The sequence below is a fragment of the Papio anubis genome, chromosome 4 (assembly GCF_008728515.1).
Source record: "Papio anubis isolate 15944 chromosome 4, Panubis1.0, whole genome shotgun sequence".
In the NCBI taxonomy this organism is placed as follows: domain Eukaryota; kingdom Metazoa; phylum Chordata; class Mammalia; order Primates; family Cercopithecidae; genus Papio; species Papio anubis.
Window position 1 is genome coordinate 114532809 of NC_044979.1, and position 16928 is coordinate 114549736.

A 16928-nucleotide genomic window follows, 5' to 3' on the forward strand; every position below is an offset into this window, starting at 1 on the left:
GTACTTTCTGTGTCACATATTTTCTTGTGTATGTGCCAAGTATTGCATAAAAACCAAAAGGCTGACCGGACCTAACAACGCTCCACCCAACAGCAGCAGAACACAAGTTCCTAAGTGCACAGCGAATATCCTCCAGGACAGACCACATGTTAGTGTACAAAGCAAGTCCCAGTAAATTAGAGAGTGGAATCCTGCAAACTACCTTCTCCAATCACGATAGAATAAAACCGGAAATCTATACCAGAAGGAAAATGAAAATTCACACATACATAGAAATTGAACACACTTTTTAACAAAGAGTCAAAGGAGAAATCACTAGGAAAATTAGAAAATAGAGATGGATAAAAATACAACATACCAGAACTTAAGGAATGAGGCAAAAACTGCTCTGAGGGAAGTTTATAGCTGCAAATGCCAACATTTTAAAAGAAGCGACATCTTAGCTGGGTGTGGTGGCTCACACCTGTAATCCCAGCACTTTGGGAGGCTGTGTCAGGCAGATTACCTGAGGTCAGGAGTTTGAGACCAACCTGGCCAACATGGTGAAACCCTGTCTCTACTGAAAATACAAAAATTAGCCAGGCATGGTGGCTCACACCTATAATCCCAGCTACTCATGAGGCTGAGGCAGGAAAATCACTTGAACCCAGGAGGCAGAAGTTGCAGTGAGCTGAGATCACGCCATTGCACTCCAGCCTGGGCAACAGAGTAAGACTCTGTCTCAAAAAAAATATTCCTAGAAAGATACAAATGACCAAAACTGTCCCAGCAAAAACAGAAAATCTGAACAGGGCCAGGCGCAGTGGCTCACACCTGTGATCCCAGCACTTGGGGAGAACTAATGAGGTAGGAGGATGGCCTGAGGCCAGGAGTTCGAGACCAGCCTGGGCAACAGAGACCCTGCCTCTACAAAAACTTTAAAAATAAATTGGGTGTGATGGCATGTGCCTGAAGCCCCAGCTACTTGGGAGGCTGAAGCAGGAGGATAGCTAGAGCCCAGGAGTTCAAAGCTGCAATGACCTATGACGACATCACTGCACTCCAGCCAGGATTGAGGCAGAGACAGAGACCTTACCTCCAAAAAAGAAGAAAAATGAAAATACCTGAACCAACCTAAAACACATAGGTAGAACCAGTCATCAAAAGCTTCCCAACAAAGAAAAGCTCAGGACCAGATGGTGAATTCTACCAAACACTAAAGAATGGACATAAATCCCCAAATTCTCCCAAACATTGCAGAGGAAAAAACACTTCCTAACTCTCCCAACTCATGTGAGGGGTCAGCTTCGCTCCCTTCAGTCCCTCCCACTCTGCCCCAGCTCCCTCCAGTGGCCCTCCCCAGCAGGCAGTGGCCCCCACCTCTGCCCCATGTAACTGTACCCACTGTGGGTCTCCTCCTTGCCACCCTTCCAACCTTCCAGGCTTTGGTAGCCATTGAGACAGCCCATCCTGCCTGCCCTGGATGGGAGGGCAAGACATGACTGGCTCTGGATGGCCTGTCACCCAAGTTGCTTCAAAGAGAAGCCAGGGACATCAGTGCAGTCGGATGCACAGTGCAGTAGGTTTTGGTAAGTGCACATGCTTGTGTACCTGCCCTTCGAAACCTGACAGGAGAGACCAGCCCACACCCCACCCCAGGTCATCACTGTTCTGGCCCCTGTCACCAGAGATTAATTTTGCCCTTTCTGAAACTTTATGTCAGTGAATGTTAGAGTGTGCCCTACTGTTAACTGGTCCTTAAAGTTTCTATGTTTATTTTCTTTTTTTTAAGATGGAGTCTTGTTCTGTCACCCAGGCTGGAGTGCAGTGGCATGATCTCGGCTCACTGCAACCTCTGCCTTCCCTGGTTCAAGCGATTCTCCTGCCTTAGCCTCCTGAGTGGCTGGGATTACAGCCTTGCGCCATTACACCTGGCTAATTGTAATTTTAGTAGAGATGGGGTTTCCCCATGTTGGTCAGGCTGGTCTCGAACTCCTGACCTCATGATCCACCTGCCTCGGTCTCCCAAAGTGCTGGGATTACAGGTGTGAGCCACCATGCCTGGCCTTTTTATTTTCATTTTACTGTATATTGTTCTTGTTCATTCTCTCAGTTACCACCTAGAAGGGAGGATTAATGGGTACCCTTCCCCAACGTCCTATACCCCAGCTCTTCTCTGACCAAGTCTTGAACTCTTTCATGGTACATTAGCCAGGACTCGTTAGGTTGCAAGTGACGGTGACCAATTCAAACCATCTAAGAAAGGAAGGGGCTCAAAATAGCAGTCCTGAAAGGGCCCCAGAGGCAGCTGGACATGAATAGGCATCCTTTCAGGATGACCTCTTGGCCTCTGTGTGTGAGTTTCACCCTCAACCAGCTGCTTCTGTGAACTTGAGATCCAAGCTCAGGAGCCTCACTTCTCATTAATTCACCCCAGAAAAGAGGTGATGATCGCTATCCTTCTGGTTCCAAGTTTAAAATCCCAGGGATGGGCTCTGGTTGACTCAACCAGGTAGGGACCCACCCACACAGAGTGGGGTCAGGAGCACTGCCCAAAAGAAGGGAAGTAGTTATCACAAGAGGGAGTACAGAAGGCCTCCCATTGCCTTGGGATGCAGCCCTTGCCTGCTCCCAGTAGTCTCCATATTACCCAGTTCCTGTCCATCTACCTTCTGGGTCAGGCTTCGGCTGAGATGTCATTCCCGGGGGAACCCTCTGCTTCCAGGACAAGTCAGGGCCTCCTCCTGAAGCCTCAATTCACTTTGTGGACTGCCTTTCATGGTTCCCATCATAGCCGATCAGTTAAACAGTGCTGTGATTGTTCTTCCCACTTTTTATTTATTTTTTAGAGATGGCGGGGGGGTGTCACTCTGTCACCAGGTGGAGTGCAGTGGTACAATCACAGCTCACTGCAGGCTTGACCTCCTGGGCATAAGCACTCCTCTCATCTCAGCCTCCCGAGCAGCTAGGGCCACAGGCTTACACCGCCACGCCCGGCTAATTTTTTTTTTTTTTTAAGCCGAGTCTCACTCTGTCGCCCAGGCTGGAGTGCAGTGACGCGATCTCGGCTCACTGTAACCTCCACCTCCTGGATTCAAGCGATTCTCCTGCCTCAGCCTCCCGAGTAGCCGGGATTACAGGCGTTTGCCACCAAGCCCAACTAATTTTTGTATTTTTAGTAGAGATGGGGTTTCACCATGTTGGCCAGGCTGGTTATGAACTCCTGACCTCAAGTGATCCCGCCGCCTACGCCTTCCAAAGTGCTGGGATTACAGGAGTGAGCCACTTCGCCCGGCCCCGGCCCCACACTATTTTAATAAAGTTAAAAAGTAATGCAATGGTAAGTGCAGTGGCTCACACCTGTGCAGTGGCTCACACCTGTAATCCCAGCACTTTGTGAAGTAAAGGCAGGAGGATCGCCTAAATCCAGAAGTTCAAGACCAGCTTGGACAACAAAGTGAGACCCTGTCTCTACAAAAAAATTTTTTTAATTAGCCAGGTGTGGTGGAGCACACCTGTGTAGTCCCAGCTACTTGGGAGGCTGAGAAGGGATGATCACTTGAGCCCAGGAGTTTGAGGCTGCAGGGAGCTATCTTGGTGCCACTACACTCTAGCCTGGGTGACAGAGCAAGACTCAAAAAAACAACAAAAATAAAAATAAATTTAAAAGAATAGTGCAGTGAGCACTCACATAACCTTGAGATTCACCAATTGTTAACATCTTGCCACATTTGCTCACATGCTCTCTCTCTCTCTCCATATGTCTATTTTTATATGCACACACCTTTTTTTGTTGTTGTTGCCAACTTTGGAAAGTAAGTTGCAGACAAAATAAATACTTCATCTCTAAATACTTCTGTATGCATGTTGGAAAAAAATTTAACTTTTATTTTTCCTTTTTTTTTTTTCTGAGACAAATTCTTGCTCTGTCACCCAGGCAGGGGTGCAGGGGTGCACTCACAGCTCACTGAAGCCCCCACCTCAATCCTCCTACCTCAGCCTACCAAGTAGCTGGGACTCCAGGCACATGCCCCCACACCTGGCTATTGTGTGTGTGTGTGTGTGTAAAGACAGAGTTTCACGCTACTGCCCAGGATGGTCTCGAACTTCCGGGTTCAAGCAATCTGCTCACCTCAGCCTCCCAAAGTGCTGGGATCACAGACTTGAACCACCATATCCAGCCAGCACGTTTTCATATGTAACCACATTACCATTGTCACAGCTCAGAAAATTAACAATACTACAGGCCGGGCGCGGTGGCTCAAGCCTGTAATCCCAGCACTTTGGGAGGCCAAGACGGGTGGATCACAAGGTCAGGAGATCGAGACCATCCTGGCTAACATGGTGAAACCCCGTTTCTACTAAAAAATACAAAAAACTAGCCGGGCGAGGTGGCGGGCGCCTGTAGTCCCAGCTACTCGGGAGGCTGAGGCAGGAGAATGGTGTAAACCCGGGAAGCGGAGCTTGCAGTGAGCTGAGATCCGGCCACTGCACTCCAGCCTGGGCGACAGAGCGAGACTCCGTCTCAAAAAAAAAAAAAAAAAAAATACTACCATCCCTTGGTATCCATGGAGGATTAGTTCCAGGACCTCCTGTGGATACCAAAATACACAAATGCTCAAGTCCTGTATATAAAGTGCCATAGAATTTCCATATCTTTCTCTATGCCTTATTTACATTTTTTCTTTTATTTTCTTAATTGATATAAACAACTACACATTTATAGGGTGCATAGTGATGTTTTGATACATGTAATGTATAGTGATGAGATCAGGGTATTTATCTGGAACATTTATCATTTATTTTTGTTGGGAACATTCAATATTCTCTTTCTAGCTATTTGAAATGATGAAACAGTCATCCTAAAATGCTGTAGGCCACTAGAGCTTAGCCCACCTATCTAGCTGTAATTTTATATCCTTTAACAAATCTCTGTCTACCCACTTCCTCCTACCCTTTCTACCCATGCTGTATGCTTTAAATCACCTCTAGGCCAGGTGCAGCAGCTCACACCTATAATCCCAGGACTTTGGGAGACCAAGGCAGGCAGATTGCTTGAGCTCAGGAGTTCAAGACCAGCCTGGGCAACATGGTGAAACCTCGTCTCTACAAAAAATACAAAACTTAGCCGGGTGTGGTAGTGTGTACCTGTAGTCCCAGCTACCCAGGAGGCTGAGGTAGGAGGATCACTTGAGCCCCAGAGGCGGAGTTGTAGTGAGCCGAGATTGCCCCGCTGCACACTCCAGCCTGGGTGACAGAGTGAGACCTTGTCTCAAAAAAAAGTAAAATTTTAAAAAACATTAAAATAATTTCTAGATTACTTATAATACCTAAGACAATGTAAATAGTTGTTATACTATATTGTTTTTATTTGTATTATCTTTATGGTTGTATTATTTTTATTTTCCCCCAAAATATTTTTGATCTGAAGTTGGTTGAATCTGTGGATGCAGAATCGGTGGATACAGAGAGTAATTCCATAGCATCATTTATTACATTCGTATGCTCCAGTTATAACTTCTTTTTTCAACAGAATCCAATCAACACATTTTGTGCCGGTTGTTGTGTCTCTTTAGTCTCTTTTAATCTAAAACAGTCTTTTTTTTTTAATTACATTGATCTTTTTGCACAGTTCAGGAGAGTCGTCTTATAGAATGTCCCCTAAGCATTCCCTCCTGATATCATTTACTCTTTCCTTTATTATCGTATTTCCTGTCACTTCAAAGATAAGGCTGGAGCCTGATTAAACATTTTTGACCTGAGGAGACCCTCATTTTTCACCTGTTTTCCTGGCTAGACTGTAAGCTCCATGAGGGCAGTGTCATCCTGACATGCTCCAGTGCTAGCAATATTTGTCAAAGAAATTAACCCTGGAAAAAGGGAGCAAACACACCTCCTGCTTGTCTTGTCTGGGTGTTATCATGTCCACTCAGCCTGTGAATGTCCTGGCTAAGGAAGTGTACTCTGCAGGGTGAAGTGGGACATGGAGGTATCCAGTGAACATGTGCTGGTTTGGTTAAGGAAGTGCCTGCTAGTCTACTGTGATAGGATTTGTAATTGAGTGGGACTGATGGATGGCCCAGGAGTCACAGCTCGGGGCCAGGGGTCTACTGTTAAAAGAACCCTCAATCACAGCATAGCAAGGAATGCCAGGCACCACCCAGACACCTGCCTGCTCCCTCTGCCTTGGTGGCAGGAACCCTCATTTTTAGCTGGACACTCTGCTGACCAGGAGAACAGACTCCCTTTCCAGATGCTTCTGCAGCTCTGTGCGGCCACTATCTGTGGCCAGGCAGTGGGATATCGAAGGATGTCTCCTTAGAGGGTGGGATGTGCCCCCTCTGCGCTGTTTTTCCTTCCTGCTTCTGGGATGTGGATGTGCCGCTCAGCACTGACCTCCAAGTAGACACCAAATGCTGAGAGTGGTGGAGGGAGAAGACAAGGGCCCTGGGTTCCAGTGCTTGTGTAGCCGTAACGCTGGCCTGGGCTGAGACTGGAGGAAGAGAAATAGGTGTCCGCGCTGTGTGAGCCCGTGTTGTTGGTGTTTTCTGTCTCAAAGTCAAACCTTATCCTGATGGAAGCCACACAGGACCACAGAGCCTTGGAGGTGAAACACAAGGATCCTTAGGGCTCCTGGCTCCTGGTCCCTAAGTCAACCTGCTCTTCCAGTTTCTCTTTGCAGAGAGATCTGGATCGCTGTCTGCTCTTTTGTGTTTTCTCTTGGCATTTTTCCCAACTGTCCCCACACGAGCCCAAAGAAAGAACAGAAAGACCACCCTCATCAGCAGTGGAGTTAGCCAGGATGCCCAGGCCATCGCCTCACAATGAAGTGTCACATTCAACCTTCAGTTGCTTGCAACCTAGAGGGAAATGCTGCTTCTATATAGTAAATACACACTCATGGTAAAAACAAACAAACAAAAAACCAAAAATTTAAAATAGGCCAGGCAAGGTGGCTCATGCCTTTAATCCTGGCACTTAGGAGGCTGAGGCGGGAGGATTGCTTGAACCCAGGAAGTGACAACACAGTGAGATCTCATCTCCATAACAACAGCAGCAAAACAAATGGGCCGGGCATGGTGGCTCACACCTGTAATCCCAGCACTTTGGGAGGCCGAGGCAGGCAGATTACCTGAGGTCAGGAGTTTGAGACCAGCCTGGCCAACATAGTGAAATCCCGTCTCTACTAAAAATACAAAACTTAGCAGGGCTTGATGGAACACGCCTGTAATCCCAGCTACTCGGGAGACTGAGGCAGGAGAATTGCTTGAGCTCGGGAGATGGAGATTGCTGTGAGCCAAGATTATGCCACTGCACTCTAGCCTGGCCAACAGAGCAAGACTCTGTCTCAAAAAAAAAAAAAATTAAATTAAATTAAAACTTAGCTAGCTGTGTGCAGTGGCTCACATCTGTAATCCAAGTACTTTGGGAGGCTGAGGCAGGCAGATCATGAGGTCAAGAGATCGAGACCATCCTGACCAACATGGTGAAACTCTGTCTCCACTAAAAATACAAAAATTAGCTGGGCATGGTGGCACACGCCTGTAGTCCCAGCTACTCGGGAGGCTGAGGCAGGAGAATCACTTGAATCCAGGAGGCAGAGGTTGCAGTGAGCCGAGACCATGCCACTGCACTCCAGCCTAGTAACAGAGAAAACTCCATCTCAAAAAAAAATAGCCAGGCATGGTGGGCACATACCTGTAGTCCCAGCTCAGGAGGCTGAGGCAGAAGAATCCCTTGAGCCCAAGAGGTCGAGGCTGCAGTGAGCCGTGTTTGCACCACTACACTCTGGCCTAGGCAACAAAGCAAGACCCTGTCTCTCTCACACACAAAAATTAAATAAATAAATAAATAAATAAATAGAGAGATAAAACAGCAGAGCAACAGGAAATCATTGCTGGTGGGAACGCAAAATGGTACAGCCACTTTGGAAGACAGTTTGGCAGTTTTTTTTTTTCTTTTTCTTTTATTTCTTTCTTTCTTTTTTTTTTTTTTTTTTGAGAGCCTGGGCAACAGAGCAAAAACTCTTTTTGTTCTTGTTTTGTTCTTGTTGCCCAGGCTGGAGTGCGATGGTGCAATCTCGGCTCACTGCAACCTCTACCTCCCAGTTTCAAATGATTCTCCTGCCTCAGCCTCCTGAGTAGCTGGGATTATAGGCATGCATCACCATGCCTAGCTAATTTTGTATTTTTAGTAGCAACAGGGTTTCTCCATGTTGGTCAGACTGGTCTCGAACTCCTGACCTCAGGTGATCTGCCCACCTCGGCCTCCCAAAGTGTTGGGGTTACAGGAGTGAGCCACCGCGCCTGGCTGGCAGTTTCTTATAAAACTAAGCATAAAATCCAGCAATCACTCTCCTTATATTTACCCAAATGAGTTTAAAACTTATGTTCACACAAAAACCTGTATGCCATTGTTTATGGCAGATTTATTCATAATTGCCAAAACTTCGAACAACCAAGATGCCCTTCAGTAGTTGAATGGATAAATAAACTGTGGTACCTCCAGACGATGGAATATTATTCAGCGCCATAAAGAAATGAGCTACCACGCTGTGAAAAGACATGGAGGAGGAATGTTAAATGCATTTCACTAAGTGGAAGAAGCCTATCTGAACAGGCTACATACTGTGTGATTCCAACTCTATGCATACTGGAAAAGGCAAAACTTTGGAGACAGTAAAAAGATCAGCAGTTGCCGGGGGTTAGTGGGGAGGGAGGGAGGGATAGGTGGAGCACAGAGGATATTTAGGGCAGTGAAGCCACTCTGTATGATATTATAATGGTAAAATGATACATACAAGATTCAAAACTGCTCTAAAAAATAAAGACAGTTTTTAAAATTAGCATCTGTATTAGTCAGGGTTCTCTAGAGGGACAGAACTAATGGGATACGTATCTACATGAAGGGCAGTTTATTAAGGAGTATTGACTCACATGATCACAAGGTGAAGTCCCACAATAGGCCGTCTGCAAGCTGAGGAACAAAGAAGACAGTCCAAGTCCCAAAACCTCAAAAGTATGTAACCTGACAATGCAGCCTTCAGTCTGTGGCCAAAGGCCTGAGAGCCCTTGACAAACCACTGGTGTAAGTCCAAGAGTCCAAAAGCCGAAGATGTTTGAGGGCAGGAAGCATCCAGCATGGGAGAAAGGTGAAGGAGACTCAGCAAGTCTGGTCTTCCCATCTTCTTCTGCCTGCTTTATTCTAACCACACTGGCAGCTGATTAGATGGTACCCACCCAGATTGAGGATGGGTCTGCCTCTCCCAGTCCACTGACTCAAATATTAATCTCCTTTGGCAACATCCTCACAGACACACCCAGGAATAATACTTTGCATCCTTCTATCCAATCAAGTTGGCACTCAACATTAACCATCACAGCATCTTACTTACTATTTGTAAATACCAAATAACATCCATAATTATTTTTATTGATTAAAAAAAAAAAACAAGCCTGGGCACGGTGGCTCACACCTGTAATCCCAGTACTTTGGGAGGCCAAGGCGAGTGGATCACCTGAGGTCAGGAGTTTGAGACCAGCCTGGCCAACATGGAGAAACCCCATCTCTACTAAAAATACAAAAATTAGTCGGGTGTGGTCGCTCACACCGTAATCCCAGCTACTCAGGAGGCCGAGGCAGTAGAATTACTTGAACCTGGGAGGCAGAGTTTGCAGTGAGCCGAGATTGTGCCACTGCACTCCAACCTGAGTGACAGAACGAGACTCTCTCAAAAACAAACAGGCCAAGTGCGGTGGCTGACGCCTGTAATCCCAACACTTTGGGAGGCCAAAGCAGGCAGATCACGAGGTCAGGAGATCGAGACCATCCTGGCTAACATGGTGAAACCCTGTCTCTACTAAAAAAGAAAAAAAAAAAAAAAAAATTGCCAGGCATGGTAGCGGGCTCCTGTAGTCCCAGCTACCCAGGAGGCTGAGGCAGGAGAATGGCGTGAACCCAGGAGGCAGAGCTTGCAGTGAGCCAAGATTGTGCCACTGCACTCCAGCCTGGGCGACAGAGCGGGACTCTGTCTCAAACAAACAAACCAAAAAGCGCACATGTAAGTCTAGAAAGATATTTGCCATATGTAAGTCTTCTTCCGCCTGGACCCCTGTCCACATGGGCACCTCCAGTGTGAGAGGACTGGGGCTTGGCCTTCCCATGACAGCAGCTATGGCAGGCACGCAGCCTGGGCTCATGTGTAGTGAGGTGGGGATGCTGCAGATGCGGGCCAGTCGGGTGGTGAACGGGGCTGTAGAATGTCCGGAGCAGGGGACCTCATCCATCCCTTGCTGATCACCAGGCTAATGCCACCAATTCCTTGTGTATATGTTCCCTTAGTTCCCGCCCATTTTCTAAGCCTGAGTCTCCTGGCTTCCCACTGTATTTGTGAGTTACGAAAGAGAGCCTTCCAACAAATTCCTTTTTGGTCTAATTTAGCTAGAGTTGATTTCTGTTGATCACAACCAAAATTTTTTACTGGTTCAGAACCCTACATCTTTTTTTTTTTTTTTTTTGAGATGGAGTCTCACTCTATCACTCAGGCTGAAGTGCAGTGGCACCATCTCGGCTCACTGCAACCTCTGCCTCCCAGGTTCAAGCCATTCTGCCTCAGCCTCCCGAGTAGCTGGGACTACAGGCATGTGCCACCACACCCAGCTAATTTTTGCATTTTTAGTCGAGACGGGGTTTCACTATGCTGGCTAGGCTGGTCTTGAACTCCTGATCTCAGATGATCTGCCCGTCTCGGCCTCCTAAAGTGCTGGGATTACAGGCATGAGCCACTGTGCCCAGCCCCTACATCTTTCAAAAGGATACATGGATTCCAATTCTGGTCATGACAGAGTGACTGATTACAAACTTGCCCTCCTGTCAACACTGGGCTTTGGAAACAACAGCTTTCAGCCACTGGTCAGCCGGAGCTGTGGTCTCTGGGAGAGGCAAGAGCTTGGGGCAGGCCCCATATTCCCTCTGGCCTCAGCCAAGCACAGTGCTGAGAGGTGGAACCCAGACAGTGGGGACCTCATGGGGCCAAGGAAAGGCTGTGGCCAGGGCTCCCAGACAGTTGGGACTTGGGGGACAGGGTCCCAGAGATAAGAGGGCTGCAGAGAAGCACCACCAGCCCTGAGTGGTGGTTCCTCCTGGGTCTTCAGCTGCACCTCAGGTTGCACGTGTGTGGGACACAGGCCCAACTTTGGACAGGTGATTCTTGCAGTCACATAGGACTCTTTCTCAGAAGGGCTGGGCTCAGGTTAAGCTCTGCCATTACTGTTGTGAAATTCTTCATAACACTTGAACAAGTGAGGTCTTGGGAGAGGTGCCACAGCCCTGGGGAGAAGTGCCATTGCACCAGTGTGAGGTGGCACAGCCCAAGGAGAGGTGGCACAGCCCCAGAGAGAGGTGGCACAGCACCAGGAGAGGTTGGCACACCAACCCAGCCAGGGAAAAGGCCTTCGAACACTTTGGAGTGAGGACCACATCCAGCAATCTCAGGAGAAATGGGGTCTCTTTCCCAATATTTTCAGCACAAGTCCTGAGAAGGTTCACCCTGTCAGGATTTGGGGTTTGTGCCCATCCTGAACCGAACACCAAAGTTTTTACAGGCCCAAGTCAAGTGACTGCTCAATTCTGGAGCTGGAAATGAGGTCAGCTCCACCCAGAGCACCTATACTGGGCAGGGGGTTCCCTAAAGGGAATTAAGGAATTAAGGTATTGTTAGCAAAAACAGAGAGCCGTGCTGCCGATCTGGCAGAAGGCATAGGCATCCCATCCACGTGATCACTGAGTCTTCATTGTGATTTCCTGTGTTTAGATGCCTTGTGTTTTGTTGTTGCTGTTGTTGTTGTTGTTTTTTGAGATGAAGCCTCACTCTTGTCACCCAGCCTGGAGTACAGTGGTTCAATCTTGGCTCACTGCAACCTGGAGTGCAGTGGCACGATCTCAGCTCACTGCAACCTCTGCCCGCCAGGTTCAAGTGATTCTCCTGCTTCAGCCTCCCGAGTAGCTAAGACTACAGGTGCATGCCACCACACTTGGCTAATTTTTTGTATTTTTTGGACAGGCAGGGTTTCGCTGTGTTAGCCAGGATGGTCTCGATCTCCTGACCTTGTGATCTGCCTGCCTTGGCCTCCCAAAGTGCTGGGAGGCGTGAGCCATCGCACCTGGCACCCTGTGTTTTTACACACCCCTACCCTGAGTCGCAGAGCAGGCTTGGCACTTAGGAGAGGGGCACCCCTCTCTCTCAGCCTGCCAGCACCGGGCTTTGGAGGAAGCAGGAAGGCGTACCCAGGCTCATACATATCCACTGAATGAATAGAGGCTTGGAAATGCGGAAACAAATTGTGCAGCAGGACACCCCTTCCCTCCCAGCCTGACCAGGCCACTCACACTGACTGTCTCGGAGGGATGCTTTCTGGTTAATTGGCTGGAGTGGGGTTATTTCCCCTAATCACTGTTCTGTTGTGGGATAGGGTTTAGGGGATTCATCTATGGCATCCCTGCTGTGAGTCTTCACTGGCAGTTGGATAGGACTAAGGAGGGAAGGGACCCATGGAGATTTCCACTGAAATCAGAAGAGAGACATTTTAGGGAACGGGGAACCTCAGGTTTCACTTTACCCCAAGGCAGAGAAGAGTTACAATCAGCACCTCTGGGAGAGGTGTGAGCCATGGCCCAGTGTGTTCTCCCAGCCAAGAATCAATCATGATTCAGCTGAGGGCCTTGCTGGACAGGGCTGTGTGGTAGTTGGGAGGCCAACACAGTGTGCCCAGACCAAGGTGAGGAAAGGAAAGGGAGACCTTTGTTGAGTTTGAGTTTTGTCTCAGGAACTTGTCTTAAGCTCCAGTGAAACAGCAGGTAACACAGAACTTCGCCTGTCAAACACCAATAAATGAATCAAATGAAGCAGTGAGGGCAGATGGCAGAGGGGTCCAAGCAGGGAGAGCAACTGCTACAGGCCAGGAGGCAACTGCTACCACTTTGCAGCCCCGGCCTTTTGGGAATGGCCAGGCCTGAAGGACACCCCTGAGAGCTAGGGTGCCTCTCTGGAATTCCAAGGAAGGCTTAGACAGGGTTCTTGGTTCTGAATCAGGTCTCACCAGATGATATGCTGGCCTAACTTGTCCCAACCACCCAGAAGCACACTCATTACCCATGGTGAACATTTGTGGCTCCAGGGGGATATCAGCTCTGCTTTGTTTTTTTCTTTCTTTTTTTTTTTTGAGACAGAGTCTCGCTCTGTCGCCCAGGCTGGAGCACAGTGGTGTGATCTCTTCTCACTGCAACCTCTGCCTCCCGAGTTCAAGCGATTCTCCTGCCTCAGCCTCCTGAGTAACTGGGACTACAGGTGCGTGCCACCATGCCCAGCTAATTTTTTTTTTTTTAGTGGAGACAGGGTTTCACCATGTTAGCCAGGATGGTCTTGATCTCCTGACCTTGTGATCAAGTCACCTGACCTTGTGTCTCAGTTTCCCAAAGTGCTGTAATCACAGGTGTGAGCCACCGTGCCCAGCCATATCAGCTCTGCTTTTCTAAGGATCATTCCCATTGTAGATCAGTGAGTACCCTCATAGAGGCAGTGCCTTCTTACTGCATCCACACATGGCAAACAGGCAAACAGCCTCCCCTCTTTTCATGCATGTTGTACACTCTTTGCACTGCATCCTGTTAAACACTTCTCATGGCCAATGTCTCTCTATCTGAGAATGTAGACCATTTCTGGATCTGCTTCTATTGACTGTTGCCTCTCTGGATGATGGATCACATTATCTTGTTTTTTTGGGTGTCTGGATTAGGGTTTTCCAGAGAAAGAGAATATATAGGGATATACAGGGTGAGCTAGCAAGCTGGAGACCCAGGAGAGCAGAAGGCATGAGTTCCAGTCCAAAGGCCAGCAAGCTCAAGACATGGGGAGGACAAATGTTTCAGTTTCAATCTGAAGGCAGGAAAAAGTTGATGACCCAGTTTGAAGGCAGCCAGACTGGAGGAATTTGTCATTAAATGCTAGGCATTGTGTGTAAAAGAATATCAGAGGACAGGCGTGGTGGCTCACACCTGTAATCCCAGCACTTTGGGAGGCGGAGGCAGGCAGATCACGTAAGGTCAGGTGTGCGAGACCAGCCTGGCCAACATGGTGAAACCTTGTCTCTACTAAAAATACAAAAATTAGCTGGGTGTGGTAGCAAACACCTGTAGTCCCAGCTACTCGAGAGACTGAGGCAGAAGAATTGCTTGATCCTGGGAGGCCAAGGTTGCAGTGAGCCGAGATCACACCACTGCACTCTAGCTTGGGCAACACAGTGAGACTCCATCTCAAAAAAAAAAAAAGAATAGCAGAGACTGAAGTAAATAGCAGTTCTGCTTGGAGAATTGCATACACCTTCCTCTGGCAGGCTGTTAGTGTTGGGGTCAAGCCCATCCAGTCTTCAGGGAGCTGGGTGTGGACTTTGCTGTGGAATTCAGTTCACCACAGGCTTCACATTATTTGAGGGCAGACACCTTCCTTTATTGGTTTGGCATCTCCATGTTTGCAAGATTTGTTGCAGTCACCCCTGTGCACCTACACCCTGGCAGGGTGGCCTATTGCTGCTCTCTCTTCCCTCTCCAGTGAGAGATAGCTGCTGCCTGGCACTCAGTGCAACCCCTGGGAACATGTGTGGTGTTTCTCACACTGCTCCTTGCTTGCAGAATGTACTCACCCTGAGAGGCCTCAGTTCTCTTGTCACAGCCCCCATGGTGGTCAGTGTAGGACATGTCCACCAAGTTCCCACCAGAACTTGTGCTCTGCCCCCAGGTCTCACTCATGCCCCTCCCCAGGGACACTCTCAGGCTCTCACTGCAAGGCCCCTTGTGTTAGGAGGGCTCCTCTCAGCACTCCTTCTCCACCTTCAGACTCCAGCATCTGTACCTCACGTAGGCTTCTTCGGTCTCTGGACTGGCCTCCACTCTCCCCCTTGAGCACTGGGCGATGGCTCTTGGGAAAGAGTGGGTAAGTAGGTACCAACTCTCTTGTATCTGGTGCACCTAGAGGTTGACTGCAGTGGCAGGGCCAACGTCCTGGGTGTGAGCGTGCAGTTGCACAGGCCCCATGGTCAGAAGGGCTTCGTGTTTGGTTTAATGCTTTGCTGTTATGGTCTTGAAATTCAATTCTTGATAATTTTTTAATGAGAAGCCCCACATTTCATTTTGCTCTGGGCCTGGGCAGAGGGTTCATCTTCAGTTGCCACCACTTTCCCTCCTGCTTCATCCTCACCTGCTGCAGTTCTGCCTTCGGCATCAGAGGCCAAGATGGTCACCTCAGGGACCAAAATCACCCCAGGAACCTGGAGAACTGGGCCTTGTGGGAAATGTTGACCTTACATTTGGTGGTAAGAACCAAACCCATACCAGAGCTAAATTTGAGTTATTATGCAGTTGACTATAAGATATGGCCAAATGAACACAAACTGTGCACTCAAAAAAAAAAAATCAAGGCCGGGCGCGGTGGCTCAAGCCTGTAATCCCAGCACTTTGGGAGGCCGAGACGGGTGGATCACAAGGTCATGAGATCGAGACCATCCTGGCTAACACGGTGAAACCCCGTCTCTACTATAAAATACAAAAAACTAGCCGGGCGAGGTGGCGGGCGCCTGTAGTCCCAGCTACTCGGGAGGCTGAGGCAGGAGAATGGCGTGACGTGAACCCGGGAGGCGGAGCTTGTAGTGAGCTGAGATCAGCCACTGCACTCCAGCCTGGGCGACAGAGCGAGACTCCGTCTCAAAAAAAACAAAAACAAAAACAAAAACAAAAAAAAATCAGGACAGGCTGAGTGTGGTGGCTCATGCCTGTAATCCCAGCACTTTGGGAGGCTAAGGCAGGTGGATTACTTGACCCCAGGAGTTTGAGACAAGCCTAGGCAACATGGTGAAACCTTGTATCTACTAAAAATACAAAAATTAGCTGGGCGTAGTGGCACAGTCCCAGCTACTTGGGAGGCTGAGGCGGGAGGATCGCTTGAGCCTGGGAGGTGGAGGCTGCAGTGAGCCGAGATTTCACCACTGCACTCCAACCTGGGCGATAGAGCAAGACTCTGTCTCAAAAAAAAAATAATAACAATAGTAAAAATAAATATTTAGGCTGGGCATGGTGGCTCACGCCTGTAATCCCAGCACTTTGGGAGGCCGAAGTGGGTGGATCACCTGAGGTCAGGAGTTCAAGACCAGCCTAGCCAATGGTTTTCAACATGGTAAAACCCTGTCTTTACTAAAAATACAAAAATTAGCTGGGTGTGGTGGCACGTGCCTGCAATCCCAGCTACTTGGGAGGCTGAGGCAGGAGAATCACTTAAACCCAGGAGGCGGAGGTTGCAGTGAGTCAAGAGCACACCACTGCACTCCAGACTGGGCAACAGAGCCAGACTGTCTCAAAAATAAATAAATAAATAAGGTTGGGTGCGGTGGCTCTCACCTGTAATCCCAGCACTTTGGGAGGCTGAGGCAGGCGGATCACCTGAAGTCGGCAGTTCGAGAACAGGCTGGCCAACGTGGAGAAACCCCGTCTCTACTAAAAATACAAAATAAGCTGGGCATAGCGGCGTATGCCCATAATCCCAGCTACTCAGGAAGCTGAGGAAGGAGAATCGCTCGAACCCAGGAAGCAGAGGTTGCACTGAGCCAAGATCGTGCCATTGCATTCCAGCCTGGACAACAAGAGTGAAACTCTGTCTCAAAAAATAAAAATAAATAAATATTCAAAGGACTGCTGTGAGAATTTAACAATGACCATAAGGGCCAGGCGCAGTGGCTCACACCTGTAATCCCAGCACTTTGGAAGGCTGAGGTGGGTGGATCACCTGAGGCCAGGAGTTTGAGACCAGCCTGGCAAACGTGGCAAAATCCTGTCTCTACTAGAAATACAAAAAATTAGCTGGGCATGGTGGCGGGCACCTGTAATTCCAGCTACTCGGAAGGCTG